The sequence below is a fragment of the Otolemur garnettii genome, unplaced genomic scaffold (assembly GCF_000181295.1).
Source record: "Otolemur garnettii isolate 467f Iridium unplaced genomic scaffold, OtoGar3 scaffold00297, whole genome shotgun sequence".
Taxonomy (NCBI): Eukaryota; Metazoa; Chordata; class Mammalia; order Primates; family Galagidae; genus Otolemur; species Otolemur garnettii.
In genome coordinates this window covers 409,604-424,882 of record NW_003852692.1, presented here as the reverse complement: position 1 = coordinate 424,882, position 15,279 = coordinate 409,604, and positions in this window count along the sequence as shown.

The window sequence follows — 15,279 nt, the reverse complement described above, 5'->3', positions numbered from 1 at the left end:
GCCTCTCTCCCCTATGCAACACTTTTTCTAGGATGAGTTAGTAAACTTAATTGTCAGACTGTCTTTTTAAACACAAATGAGTAAAAGGATTGCCACGGTCTATTAATTATTTTCAAATGGAATCAAATTCTAGGATATAGTCATAAAAATCATCCTAGAAATTAATTCTGAAAACGATGCAGGAGTACCGTCTCCCCTTTTATGATAATTAACCACTCTCAGGGTTGGAGTTAATTGAAATAAGATCATTTTGCCAACCTGTGGAAGCTGAGATTTAATATGTCCATATTTTATGACTATTGTAAAAGTAAGTATGAAAAAATAAAACAATGAAAGGAATTAGAAGCTGTATTTTATATCTTATTTTCAGTAATCATATTTATATTTAAACACCCCAAATGTTTCCAATTTTTTCCTCATTTATAAGGCATTTCCATTGTTATAACCTTGAGAGATTTATAACCTGGCATTTGATTTATATTCTTATTTTGGGAATATAATATAATTCTACTATCAGTAGCTGTACTTACTTAACTTTATGTAGAGTAAGATAATGCTACTATCATGGCAAATTACTATGTACTTTCAATCAGAACAGTTTTTTAGAAAACTCCTTCTGTCAAATAAGTATTTTTGGACAGGTTCTCTGACATTATATTATGGCTGCCAGCAGCACCTGAGGCAACATATATCCAGGTTATGTACAACCCCTCAAAAATTTTCCCTTAACCTTGGAATTCAATTCCTAAGCATCACTCTGATTGGATGATTTTCAGCCAACTGCTAATCCCTAAATCATTCACTTTGCCTTGGGCTAGGGGTTTTACTAATTGGTTTAGACAGAAATGGAGAACCAAATGCTGTAAAGCCCTGGAACATAGATGCTTTCCTATCAAATAAAGAAGTCTTAGAGAGAATAAAGGAATGACAATTTAGAGGATGTCGGAAAAACTCATCTAGATATTGGCCTAAGCAAAGGATTTATGAAGAAAACCCTAGTGGAAATCACATCAACAACAACAAACAAACAAAAAAAAAATGGGGCTTGATTAAATTAAAATGCTTCTGAACAGCCAAGAAAATAATCAACAGAGTGATAGGCAACCTATAGAATGGGGAGAAAATATTCACAAGCTAGACATCCAATAAAGGGCTAATAACAAGAATCTACAAAGAACTCAAGCAAAGAAAAAAACCAAACAACATCAAAAAGTAGGAAAATTATAACTGATAATCACACAAATACAAAATATCATCTCTGAATATTATAAGAATTTCTGGGCTCACAAATTTGAAATCATGGAGGAAATGGACAAATTTTTAGAAACACACATCCTCCCTAGATTCAATCAGGAAGATACAGAACTCTTCAACAGACCCATATCAAGCATTGAAATCAAAGTAGCAATAAAAAATCTTCCAACAAAACAAGTCTTAGGCCAAATGGTTTCACACCCAAATTTTACCAAACCTATAAAGAAAAGCTTCTTATATATATATTACAGAAATTATTTCTTAACACTGAGAAGGAAGGAATCCTCCTTAATTCATTCAATAAAGCTAGTATCACTTTGATACTTATGCCTGGAAAGGACACAACTGAAAAAACTACAGACCAATATCCCTGATGCAAAAATTATCAATAAAATTTTAGCAAACCTATTTCAGTAGCACATCACAAAAATAATTCACCACAAAATAATTCCCACTCTCTGGGATTCATCCCAGAGAGGCAAGGATGACTCAACATATGCAAATCTATAAATTTAATTCACCACATAAATAGATGCAAAAACAAGACCATGTGATCTTTTTAATTGACTAGAAAAAACATTCAGCAAAATTCAGCATCCTTTCATGGTAACAACACAACAAAATTTGTATAGATAGGACATTCCTCAAAATTATAAAAGTATATATGAAAAGCCTATAACCAACATCATATTGAATGGAGAAACATTGAAAACATTTCTTCTTCTAAGAACTGGAACCAGACAAAGTTGCCTACTTTCATCATTTTCCTTCAACATAGCTCTAGAAGTTCTCGCCAGAGCAATTACCCAAGAGATAGAAATCAATGGGGCCCAAATAGGGAAAGAAGAGATCAAACTGTCACTCTTTGCAAACAATATGATCTTATGTCTAGAAAACCCCAAGGATTGAATGAAGAGACTCCTAGAATTGATGCATAAATTGAGCAGTGTCTCACATTACAAAATCAATGCACATAAATCAGTTTTCATATATGCCAACAACAATCTAGCTAAAAATTAAACCAAAGATGCAATAACTTTTGTAAGAGCATCAAAGAAAATAAAATACCTAGGAATATAATTAACACAGGAGGTGAAAGACCCATAGAGAGAATTATGAAGCACTGAGGAAAGAAATGGCAGAGGATCTAAACAGATGGAAAAATATACCATGCTCATGGATCAGCAGAATTGACATTATTAAAATGGCTATATGATGCAAAGTGATTTTGTAGATTCAATGGAATACCCATTAAAATACCAATGCAATTTTTTGAAGATCCAGGAAAATTAGTTCTACACTTTGTATGGAACTAGAAAAGACCCTGAGTAGCCAATTCAACCATATGTAATAACAGAGTGGGAGGCAACACTTCAAGCTATACTACAAGGCTATAGTAACCAAAAGAGCATGGTACTGGCATAAAAACAGACATAGACATATCGACCAGAAGAGAGAAACCAGAGATGAAATCATCCTCATATTCTTATCTGATTTTTGACAAAGCAGATAAACACATATACTGGGGGAAAGAATTCCTGTTCAGTGTATGGTGCTGGGAAACTGGATAGACACATGTAAAAGACTAAAACAGGATCCACACCTCTCACCATTCACAAAAATTAATTCATGATGGATAAAAGACTTAAACAGGAAACTATAAGAATTCTAGAAGAAAATATTGGATATTGGATTAGGCAAAGAATTCGTGAAGACAGCAAAAGCAACTACAGTAACAAAAAAAAATTAAATGGGGACTGATCAAATTAAGAAGCTTTTTTGCACAACCTAGAGCGCAATCAAAGGAGCAAATAGACAACCCACAGAATAGGAGATGCATGCTATACATCTGATAAAAGACTGACAACCAGAATATACAAGGAACTCAAGCATGAAACAACCAAACAACCCCATTAAAAGGTGGGCAGAAGACATGAACAGAAACTTTTCAAATGAAGATATACTAACGGCCAAAAACTCTTGAAGAAATGTGCAATGTCTCTAATCATTATGGAAATGCAAATCAAAACCACATTGAGATACCACCTAACTGCAACAATAAAGGCTCATGTTAAAAAGTCCCAAAACAACAGATGCTGGCATGGATGCAGAGAGAAAGGAACTCTTACTCACTGGCGGTGGGACTGCAAACTAGGGCAGCCTCTGTGGAAAATTGTATGGAGATTCCTTAAAGAATTTAAAGTAGACCTATGATTTGATCCAGCAATCCTACTGCTGGGTATGCACCCAAAGGAAAAAAAGGACATTTTGTAAAAAGGACACCTGCACTTGAATATTTATAGCGGCACAATTCACGATTGCAAACACATGGGAACAACCCAAGTATCTACCCATATATGAATGGATTAAAAAAATATGGTATATGCATATGATGGAGCACTACTTGGCCATACAGAAAATGGTGATCTATTGTCTTTGTCATGACCTAGGTGGAACTGGAAGGCATTCTCTAAGTGAAACGTCACTAGAATGCAGAAACAAACACAAATACCAAACTGGAACTAATCAATCACCACTTAAGCGCACATATGGAACTAAATCTCAATGAAAATCATGCCAGGGGAAGAAGGCAGAAGGGGATGGGTAAATTCACACCTAATGAGTACACTGCAAACTATTTGGGTAAAGAGCATACTTATAACTTTGACTCAATATGTACAAATACGAAATATGTAAACAAAGCATGCGTATCCCTAATATTCTGAAAAGAATTTGTGGCAATATAATGCTAGAATTCTCACAGTCGCAGGCCAGGTGCAGTGCCTGTTGCCTGTAATTCTAGCACTCCGGGAGGCTGAGGTGGGTGGGTTGCTTGAGCTCAGGAGTTCAAGCCAGCCTGAGCAAGAGTTGGACCCTGTCTCTTAAAAAAATACCAGGGCACTGTGGTGGGTGCTGGTAGTCCCAGCTACTTGGGAGGCTGAGGCAAGAGAGGTTGCTGTGAGCTATGAGGTCACGGCACTCTACCAAGGTTGAAAAAGTGAGACTCTGTCTTTAAATAAGTAAGTAAATAGTTGGCAAGACACATACTTGAACAGAAGTTTCCCTAAAGAAGATAGACAAATGACCAATAAGCATGAACAAATGCAAATGAAAAGCACAATGCTGTCTCACCTTACCCCTGTTAGAATGGCTTTTATTAAAAAGCCCCCAAAACATAGATACTGCCATGGATCAAGAGAAAAAGGAACATTTATACAGTGTCAGTGGGACTGAAAATTAGTAAACCCCGATGGAATATAGTATGGAGATAATGCAAAAAGCTGTAAGTAGACCTCCCATTTGATCCGGAAATGAAAAGAAATCTCTCTATCAAAGAGGCACTTGCACTGTGGCATTTACTGCAGCACAGTTCACAACTGCAAAGATGTATAATCAATCCAGATGCCCATCAGTTCATGAGCAGATTAATAAATTGTAGTATATGTATACCACGGATACCACTCAGCCATGAATATGAATGAATACTTCTTGATAAGTTTGCTGTGAAAAATGAGGTTCCATATGACCAAAAGGCTTGAGAAAAATTGGATTAGAGAAGATTAGATACATATCTTTACTAAAGAATATATCACAGAGTTTGATATGCTAATTTACATTTGGAGTCTTATCTAGTATTTTTTAAAACTTCTAGGGCTATGTCATCCTAGCTTTCTGGGAGGCCAAGGTGGGTGGATTACCTGAGCTCACAGGTTCGAGATCAGCCTGAGCCAGAGAGAGACCTCATCTCTAAAAATAGCCAGGCATTGTGGCAGGTGCCTATTGTCCCAGCTACTTGGGAGGCTGAGGCAAGGGAGTTGCTTGAGCTGGAGAGTTTGAGGTTGCTATGAACTATGATGCCACAGCCCTCTACCAAGGGTGACAAAGTGAGATTCTGTCCCACAAACAGAAACAAAAACTTCTAGGGCTGGAGAGTACTGTGGCGTCATAGCTCACAGCAACCCCCAAATCTTGGGCTCAAGCAATCTTCTTGCCTCAGCCTTCCGAGTAGCTGGTACCACAGCTACCACAACACCTGGCTATTTTTAGAGACAGGGTCTTGTTCTTGCTCAGGCTGATCTTGAACCTGTGAGCTCAGGGCAATCCACCTGCCTCAGCCCCAAGTGCTAGGATTACAGACATAAGCCACTGCACCCAGCCTTTTAGGGATTTATTTTTTATTTGTGTCATATAGGACTGTGATTCCACAAAATATACTTTGCAAAACACTTAGAATGCAAAAACAGAAAATTCAGAGTTGCTCAATGAAGAATCCATAATAGTACCAAATTAAACAATTGTACTAATATTTATATTGTTTATTAATTCAAAAAATGTAAAACATTTCTAATAACTTTAAGGGTAGATGTAAGACCTGTGCACACACAAATCATTTCAGTTTTTCATTATAAAGATGTCTTGTTGGAGACTTAAATAGAAAAACACTGTGCTGGAATTAAGTGTAATACATTTGGGAGGACATTTCATCAAAGGAGAAGTAAAATATAGACACATCATTATTTCAGTTTGTTTTAATTCCTTTCTGTTATTATTTTTCTATTACCTCCAAAAATGGTGATAAGAGGGAACCAAGTTATTTACAATATTTTAAATCAACTATTAACTTTTTTAAATTTGTAGAGCTATCGTTCAAAACTTACATAATGTTTTATTATTTTTAAAATATCTATATTACACAGATAAAAATAATGACCTAATAATGTGTGAATCCAATAAAGATATACTTCTGGTTTAAACTATAAATATTATTATGTTTATGAACATATACCCACAATAATACTTCCTTAGTTTTCCTCTGTTAACAGATAAGTTTTGTGGAAAGCTGATCTTGGCAAGCTATCAAGGGGGTGGTTGAGCATTTTTTAAAACAATTTTGTCAAAGAAAAAAGTACTTTGAGATGATTCACATGTGACTGGTAGCAAATACAGTAGGTCACATACTGAAAAGGAGTCAAAGGAGAGACCATTGCTATTTAAAAGTACAGAACTCTCCAGTATCTCCTGTTGAGATTTTTTGACTTCTTTCATTAACATTTCTCTTGTCTCAAGTACATAGCAGTAACCAGCAGGGGGCACTCTGAGTATTACAGGCAAACTAATTTTTCTGGAGTTGAATTAGTTGCAGTTCTAGTAGTTCTCAACATAACTAAAAGGCATTTAGTTTGGCAAACGTTTTATACTGAAACTACGGCCTTCTTATTTTTCCAAAGAAATACTCTTTCTTAAGTTTTTGCCATTTTGCTTTGTTTTCAAGCCTATAATAGATGAAAGCCATATAAATTGATGAAATAGTACTATCTTTTCCTAATTGTTAGCCCAAAGGTAATAAAGGGCAAATTAAAGAATATGTTCAAAAGATAAATTCTGCATTTTAATAGAAATAACAGGAAAGAGGATAAAATGTACTTTCTTTAATAGTTGTGATTTCAAATAGAAGCTGGCTTTCCTTCAGGCCATTCAAAGCAATTTAGTTAAAAAAAAAAAAAAAAAGAAGAAGATTCTTCTCCCTAAGCCATTCGAGAAATTAGAATATAAGGCTGGTTCTGTCTTTTCAACTGTACTTAGAAAGATGAGGAAATACTCTGTGGATTGGTCTCCTCACAGAAGTGGGGTTATTTGTCGCAGGTTACCTGTGCCATATACGTTACAGGAGCTACAATAAAGGCAGGGGTCTTTCACAATTTCTAAATTGCACTGTGACTGCCTCAGTCTTGCTACTCTTCTGTGTTATGAGCCTCTAGTTAAGTAAGGTATACATACCAGAATTAGAATCCGAGACGATGATTTATCTGGCTCCAGAAAGAGGCCTATTCAGTTACAATCTATCAAGAGATTATATTGCAGTAGCTTTAGTGGGTGAAAGTGTCCCATCTGTACCAGTACACAAGAAGGCACTGTCATTCCTCATCTACTTTTTACATAATGGCAACCTGGTAGTCAGATGACTATATTAAATCTTGCCTCATAACGTACAGGGTTTGAAAAATATTCAAGAAAAGGGGTGTCTGTTGTTTCTGGCAAATGGCGGGCTGAACGAGGCAGAGTGAAGGGCTAACAGAGGGAAGAGCTCCATTCCTCAAAACAGAACAGTGAGGAACACATTCTGAAACCCAACCACAGTACAGAAGAACCTCTACAGTTGGCCACCTGCCTACACTGACCACCTCCTTAAGTTGACCTAATTTTCATAGACTGGACATGCACCATGTGTATGTATCAGTGCAGTTGGCCTAGTCCTTTATGTTGACCTCCTCTGAATATTGACTAGTTACAGTCCCTTGGGTGGTCAACTTACAGAGGTTCTACATTATTTTCACTTGTGATAGTTATTCCCTCCTTTTTATTATTATCATTTTTGAGATAGGGTCTCACTCTATCACCCATGCTGGAATGAAGTTGCGTGATCATAGCTCATAGCAATCTCAAACTCCTGACTCACGCAATCCCCCTGCCTCAGCCTCCTGAATAGCTGGAACTACAGTTGCACCGCCATGCTTAGGTAATTTGTAAATTTTTTTTTAAGGGTTGGGGTCTTGCTATGTTGCCCAGGCTGATCTCAACTTGGCCTCTCAAAGTGCTGGGATTATTACCGTGAGCCACTACATTCACCCTCTGTGTATTTCTCAACAGCAAGATCTTTTGGTTGAAAGCTGTCTCAGCCCTAGGCTTATATTGACACAGATTTCCTGTTTCCCTTTTCCTACAGTAAACAATACTATCCCGAGGTAAAATGTATATAACCTAGTATTAACAAGAAAAAGTCAGTATGTATAATTTTACTATGTAAAAATGCAAAAGAACTCCTCCTGGAAGATATTTTAGAAGCTCATGGACTTACCAGGGTAAGGGCATAACCCAGTTGTCTGAGGGCCCAGATGGGACAGAAAGGCAGAGGAAAGGCCAACTGTATCTCTCCTGGAGCTGGCTCACCATCTTCTCCCACTCCCCTGAATTCCAGGACTTGCGCCAGTAGCCCCCACATTCTCAGGGCTTTGGCCTCAGGCCTAGAGCTGCCCTGTTGGCTCCCTTGTTTCCAGGCTCAGGCTGGCACTGAGCCATGCACCATCTTCCCTGGGTCTCCAGCTTGCAAAAGGCAGGTCCCAGGACGTCTTGGCCTCTATAATCACGCCAGCCAATCTCCATGATACATTCCCTCTCATCTATCATGTATCTGTCTGTCTGTCTATTTATCATCTGTCTATCCTGATGGTTCTGCTTTTTGGGAGAACCCTGACTAATACAGGTGCTTACTGCCTATTCCGCTCTGTTCAGGAGGATATGTGTAGCAATACCTCTAAGTCTCACAACAACCCTGTGAAGCAGCATTGACAATAAACCCCAACCTTCTTCTTTGCTAGTGAACACTAAGTGGTATGGCTGGAACTCGGAACTCCTGCAACAGTCTGTCTTAGAACCCATACTCTTAACCATTATGCTATAACCTCTTGCTCTATTGCCCAAAAGTCACTGACCAAACATCTAAAGCTAATAAAAGGAAGAAGAGTAAAGAGCTGAAGACTTTGTGTGGGTAATTTCACTTGCCCCTCCCAGTGACCCTAGGAGATAAGTCCTATTATCACCATCCCTCTGTTATTGATGTGTGAGCATAATGGGGCTCTTTCTGACAGAGATCCCCAAATAATTCACCCTCTCTATCACCTTTGAAAAGAAGCTGCAAAACCCAATTCTGCCCACGCCCTCTGCAAAGAGTGCTAGACGAGGGGAGGGATGAAAGCTGGCAGGGAAAGATGCTGAAGCTCTCCCTGCCCTGCAGACCAGGAGAGCTGCCTAGTAGGTGGGCACGGATGACTCTAATTGAAAACGTTCACGTGTATTCCCTGAGATTTTGGACACAGAAGCCTGGCATCTGATGCGCCTGGCAAACCTGAAGCCCACTGGAGTTCTGGACCCCTCTGTGGGGTGGCTGAGCAGGGAGGAGATGAGCCATGCCTCCTCCTGAGGTGAGAGACAGGTCCCCCAGATGTGAGCCATGTGGGAGGGAGCTGCTACCTAAGGTTGTTCTGAATTGTGCTGGCGATCGTTTACTGAGGGGTGGATGGGTGTGACTGCAGCAGAAATGCTGGGGGAAGGATTCAGATTGTTAGAATTTCCTCAGTCTGAACTTAGTGCCCTGAGCCGGGTCATAATGACTGAATAAAGCTGGAATAGTTGTAGGATTTTGTTGGGATTCATGCTAGAGCATCAGTCACTGCGGGCAGCCTCTCTGCACTCGGTAGCAAGATATGGGCTGGATTATTCCACACTTAAAGCAGAAAGTGTTCTATAGTCTGCTGGGACTTATTTAAATATAAGAAAATGAGTTATTTGATGTTTAGTCTGGAAAACACCATTTTCAAGAAGAGTGTGGTCTATTGATGGTGTTTCTCCTAATTGAAACACTGGGTGGCAGTGTTTTTACTGTAATCATTTCAGAAGAAACTCAGAAGTACAATAATAATCCCATTGAACTAGCAATGATCAGTAAGCCTGATCTGCCTCCAATATACCATGTGACAGCTCAGCTCAGGCTCAAGATTACAATTCTAAATGTGGAGTTTTATATATACACACACACACCCAACACCTCAACACCTCAGAATGCCCAAAATAATATCTCGGACATATTGAGAAAAAAAAAAAAAGTCTCTTGCCTCGCCCAGTTCTCGCCCACATGCCTCATTATTATTAGTATTTGAATTTGTCCAATAAACCCAATGAGATGAAAATGCTCATTTATTTGAAAAATCGAATGTACCATTATCATCCAAGAAAGAAAAGTGCTAGGACTCTATTCTTCATATACCATCACCAGAAAGTGAAGCTTGTTAAGCTTTGCACCAGACACCAAAGGCGTAAGAATAACATTGGAAATTCACTGGTCTAAGTTTGGGGTCTCAGACTTGGGCGGAATGCAACAATGGGATAGATACCTTTTATTTTATCTCTGAATACCAGAAGGATATTTTCTCTTGGGCCAACCAGAGCTCCTAAAAGATGGAAAGCTTACTTTCTATGTTCTCCTTGAGGGAAATATTTATTTCTACAGGCTACCAGCCTTGGTGCAGGCGGAGTACAGAGTAATACACGACAGGTATTCTGTGCGTTGCCCCTCACCACGCCTTCCTTTACTCACAACGTTGTGGTCAATAAAAAAAAAGTTGTGGTAGAGAAATTTGGAAAGCACATTTGCCAGGTGCACTGACAATATGTTAATTTTTATTGGCAATTATATACATTAGCTTATAATGTATTGTGTATAGCATAAGGCATACACAAAAATAAAAAATTTAAAAGGAGGGATGAAATACAAATAAACAGAAACTCTAATGTACTTTACTGGATGGTCTGTGCACCACTCCAGAAAGGCACATCTCTCTTTAGAGTCCAGCGGCACTCAGGTACCTTGTCACTAACACCTGGATAGGACGACAGTGAATTCAAGTGGGCGTCCTGATACATAGCCCTGTGAGCCCCGTGGTTCACATCTACTCCCATCTTCAGATGCAGAGTCATCCTTAAGTGATGTAGTGAACTGTCGGAAGTACCTTGAGGAAGTATGACTCATACCAGCTTTTATTCTGAAAGCCTCACTGTTTCCAAAATACCAAACAAACATGTTTTTGAATCAGAACTTAAATTCTCAGGGGAATAAATAAAGTAAGAATAATGAAGATGGGATTTTAGGCCTTGGCACAAATGGGTGTAACAGCTGTTTTCTTTTCTGTTTTTTCAATATTTATCAAACATTGATGTTTAAAATGACCAGTTATTTTAGAAAATATACATGAATAACTTGTTTGTAAAAATGACACATTCATTATAAATACCCTCTGCCTATCATCCTCAATTCTTTCTCAGAAATAACCGCCATTATTTCCATTTGGATCTTTTCCTGTGTAATACATTTGTAGGTACATTTTACCTGTTGCAAATATAAATATCGTTTTGATGGCTTTTAAAAATATAATCAGTATCAAATTACATGCATTATTCAGTGACTTATTTCTTCATGAGTTTTGCGGTTCTTTTTCTATTTGCCCTATCACAAGCAAGGATGTACTGCATACCCTTGTACAGGTCTCTTTCTGTATGTATCTTTCTCCACAAAACAGTCAAAAGATAATTTTGCAGCACCATTTATAGAAATGCCTATAAATGCCTCATTGACATTGTGCCTCATTGAAGTGCCTCATTGACTTGAGACACTAAATTCCCATCTGGGTCTAGGGCAGGACTTTTCTGATCCATTGACCTCCTCTGAGTTCAAACCCATTTTAATTATCACAGCTTTATAATGTATCATTTTGGTAACTGGTAGAGTAATTTGTTCTCTCTCAACTGTCTTGGCATATTCTTCCATATCAATTTTATAAATAGCTTGTCAAGTTCCATTAACAATATTGAGATTTTGATTAACATTAGATTGCCTTTGTGGATTAATCCGGGATGTATTAATAGCCTTACAATATGGAGCCTTTTATTCCCCGAACATGACATTGCGTTCCATTTGTTTAAGATTGACTTTAGTAAGGGTCTTATTTAATTCTTGTTCAAGTTACCCCTAGGTCCGTTTTTTGTTGTTGCTACTGGGAATGGGATCATTTTCTTCTGAGACTTTTTTGTTGGACCTAAAGGAAAACGACTGATTTTGAGATGTTGATCTTGTTTCTGGCCACCTTTTAAAAGTTTCATTGGTCCTAATACTTTGTTCTCCTCCTTGACCACAGCGGCTGCTGCTTTAGTCACGGTCGCCTGTGCTGCTGTGGCCATCTTTATTGGCCCCATTACCTCTGCCATTTTTTTTTTTTTTTGGCTGTTACTGCTGCCATCCCCACCACTGAAACACCAAAAATAACACTTCCTTTCTTCACCCAATCCAATACTTCAGATTATTTGGAGGCTAGGCTTCAAAAGTGAAGCTTCAAAAAAAAAAAAAGAAAAGCCAGATGTGGTGTCTCCTGTCTGTAATCCTAGCACACTGGGAGGCTGAGGCAGGTTTGAGACCCCATCTCTTAAAAATTACTCGGGCATCTGGCAGATGCCTGTAATCCCAGTTACTTGGGAGAACCGCTTGAGCCCCAGAGTTTGAGGTTGCTATGAGAAATGAATTGCCACAGAACTCTACCGAGGGTGACAAAGTGAGATTCTGTCTCAGAAAAAAAAAAAAAAAAGTTTTAATTTTAATAAAATTTCAATTATTTAAGAATATTTTAGATGCCAGCTCAGAAATATTACATATTCCACTCTAAGAGTTCATGAAATTTTATCAGAACTCTTCACTTGCACCATCAAAATCAGTGACATCTCGTGTCACTTTTTGCAGCGTTACAGGTCACCTTCACTTCTAAGTGGTTTAAGGTATGTGGTCCCTTATTTGAATCTATGAATGATGCAGTCGCGTGGAAATTTTATTCTCCAAGATAAATACCCTTTCTAATAACATTAAGGTATTTTTCTTCTTCACACAGTGTATTTAAGACCTCCATGGCATACCTACTCAATCCATCTTAATGTGAAATTTATTGACATATAACACATATTTGTAAGTGTATGGCCTGAGGAATTTTCAAAGTGAATCCCCAGTATCATAAGGGCCCTCTCATGCTACCCTTTCCATCACCTCTCACTCTAGTCCTCCCTCCCCTTCCATTCTAACTTCTAATACCGTGGATGAGTTTTGCCTGCTCTGGAACCTTATATGAAATGGTACCACGTGATTTACATAGCACATCACTTTCTGTCTGGATTCTTTCATCCCACATTAGGATGGAGACCCCTTTCCCATTGCTATGTCTAGTTGCAGTGTATTTATTTTCACTTTTTGACACTCAAGTCTTATTTCCAGATTTTGGCTATTTTGAACAGTGCTGCGGTAAACATTCTCATACGGCCTTTACATACACATTTCTGTTGGGTATTCCTCAGAGTGGAATCGGTAGGTGGGAACATGCGGATGTTCAATCCAGCAGCCCCTGCCAGTTGACACATCTTTCAGCAGCCTGACAGTTCAGGTTGCCACACAGCCTTGCGATTTTCTCCTGCCCTAACTTTAGCCATTCGTGTGGGTGTGTGGTTTCTTTTCATTGTGGTTTTTACTTCCATTTCTCCGGTGTTAACAAAGTTAAGCGCATTTTCATGTTTATTAGCCTTATTTGTCCTATTTTGTTAAGTACCTACTCAAATTTTTTGCCGACTTTTCTGTTAGTTTATCTGTTTTTGTTAAGACTTCCTGGGAGTCTTCATATATTTTGCATACAATTTATACCATCAGTTGTATGTATTATAAGCATCTCCGCCAATTTTGTGCTTTGCCATTTTACTCTTATGGTGGCTTTACTGTATTATCCTGTTTCTTAAAGAGAACTTCAAGAGGGTTTTACATCTACCTCATCCCAGGAAAGTCAAGATTGGTCTACCTTCTTAAACAACACTGAAAAGTAGCCTGGGGAGGTCATTTTTAGGTTATTTGCTGTTTACTATAAAGTCACTGAGATGAATTCTTATGAGAGACTCTGATAATTTTTTCTAGATGGGGAAGCCCATGTTACATTTAGGCATTGGTAAGATTGTCCCTCTCCAGACTGTGTTTGCAACACATAAGAACAAACTCAAATATGCTGGCTTCCTTTATAGCCTCAAGGGTCATTTCTGTGTTGTAAATAAAGGTCTTCATTACAGTCAACATTAACTGCACATCAGCAATTACTTCTTGAATATTTAAATGTTTGCATTTACCCAGCAAAAAAGGAATTATTTTCTTATAACAATGTGCAAATTTAGGTTTATACTCCCAGTTATTTAAACACTAGGCTAGGTATTGCTATGAAGGAGTTTAGCAGATATAATTAAAGTCCCTAAACTGACTCTGAATAAGGGAGAATCTGGCGGGTCTCAGTTAATCAGCTAGAAAGTCTTATTAAAAGCAAGGCTGAGGCCCTCCCAAGAGAGAAGAAATTGCTCTTGTGGACAAGTTTAAGCTCACCCTGAGTTCCATCCTGCTGTGATCTTTCCTTCCTGTGGCCATAAGGATTTTAGATTTAATTAGCCAGCCCTGACAATCACGTAAGTCAAATGCTTAGAACACTTCTCTTGAAGGTGTGTATCTCCTACTAGTTTTGCTTCTCTCATTCAATTCTCAACTAATAATGATCTTAGGATAATATGATCATTTTCTTCACAATTTAAGAAGTAACAGGCAAAAACTCCATGAATTACATCATCTTTGAAGAACACAGAATACAAAGCCTGTCTAGGTTAGAACCATTTGTATGAGCTCACGCTGGGCTTCAATCTTGACTACTGGTATTTAAACAGTACCAATTTTATAACTTTAAGAACCTGATGGCACTTTCTTCAATTACCATTTAATATGTAATCTTATTGGATGTTCAAAATGTATAGATTTTGTGCTCTTTCACAGGAAAATACATACTTTTAAAGTAGGCAGGATTTATCTGTCATATTTCAAATAAGTGGCTAGTGTGCTGGCCACATACACCGGGACTGGCGGGTTTGAACCCAGCCCAGGTTTTCCGAACAATGACAGCTACAACAAAAAAGCTGAGTGTTGTGGCGGGCACCTGTAGTCCCCCCAGCTACTTGGGAGGCTGAGGCAAGAGAATTGCTAAAGCCCAAGAGTTTGAGGTTGCTGTGAGCTGTGATGCCATAGCACTCTGCCCTGCCCCACCAAAAAAGTTTATTAAGTTCTAGAAAGAACACAATTTGTTATGTACAGAGACTAAACTTTAATTGGTAAACTCAACAAATTAAATTTCTGCATGTGATTAAGGGAAAATATGTTTAATATATGAAACTTAAAAAGTTTCCTTATCTGGCTATTTCAGATTGAATCTTATTACTGTATTTAATTCTTGGCATCCTAAGACACTCAAAAACCACTGTTCACAAATGTATCTGGTGCAGTAGGCAAGAAGAGAATTTAGAAAAGCTGTTTTCTGATGTCCCACAGCCTTGTAATGCTGGGGAATACCTTCGCCTTTCTGAGCC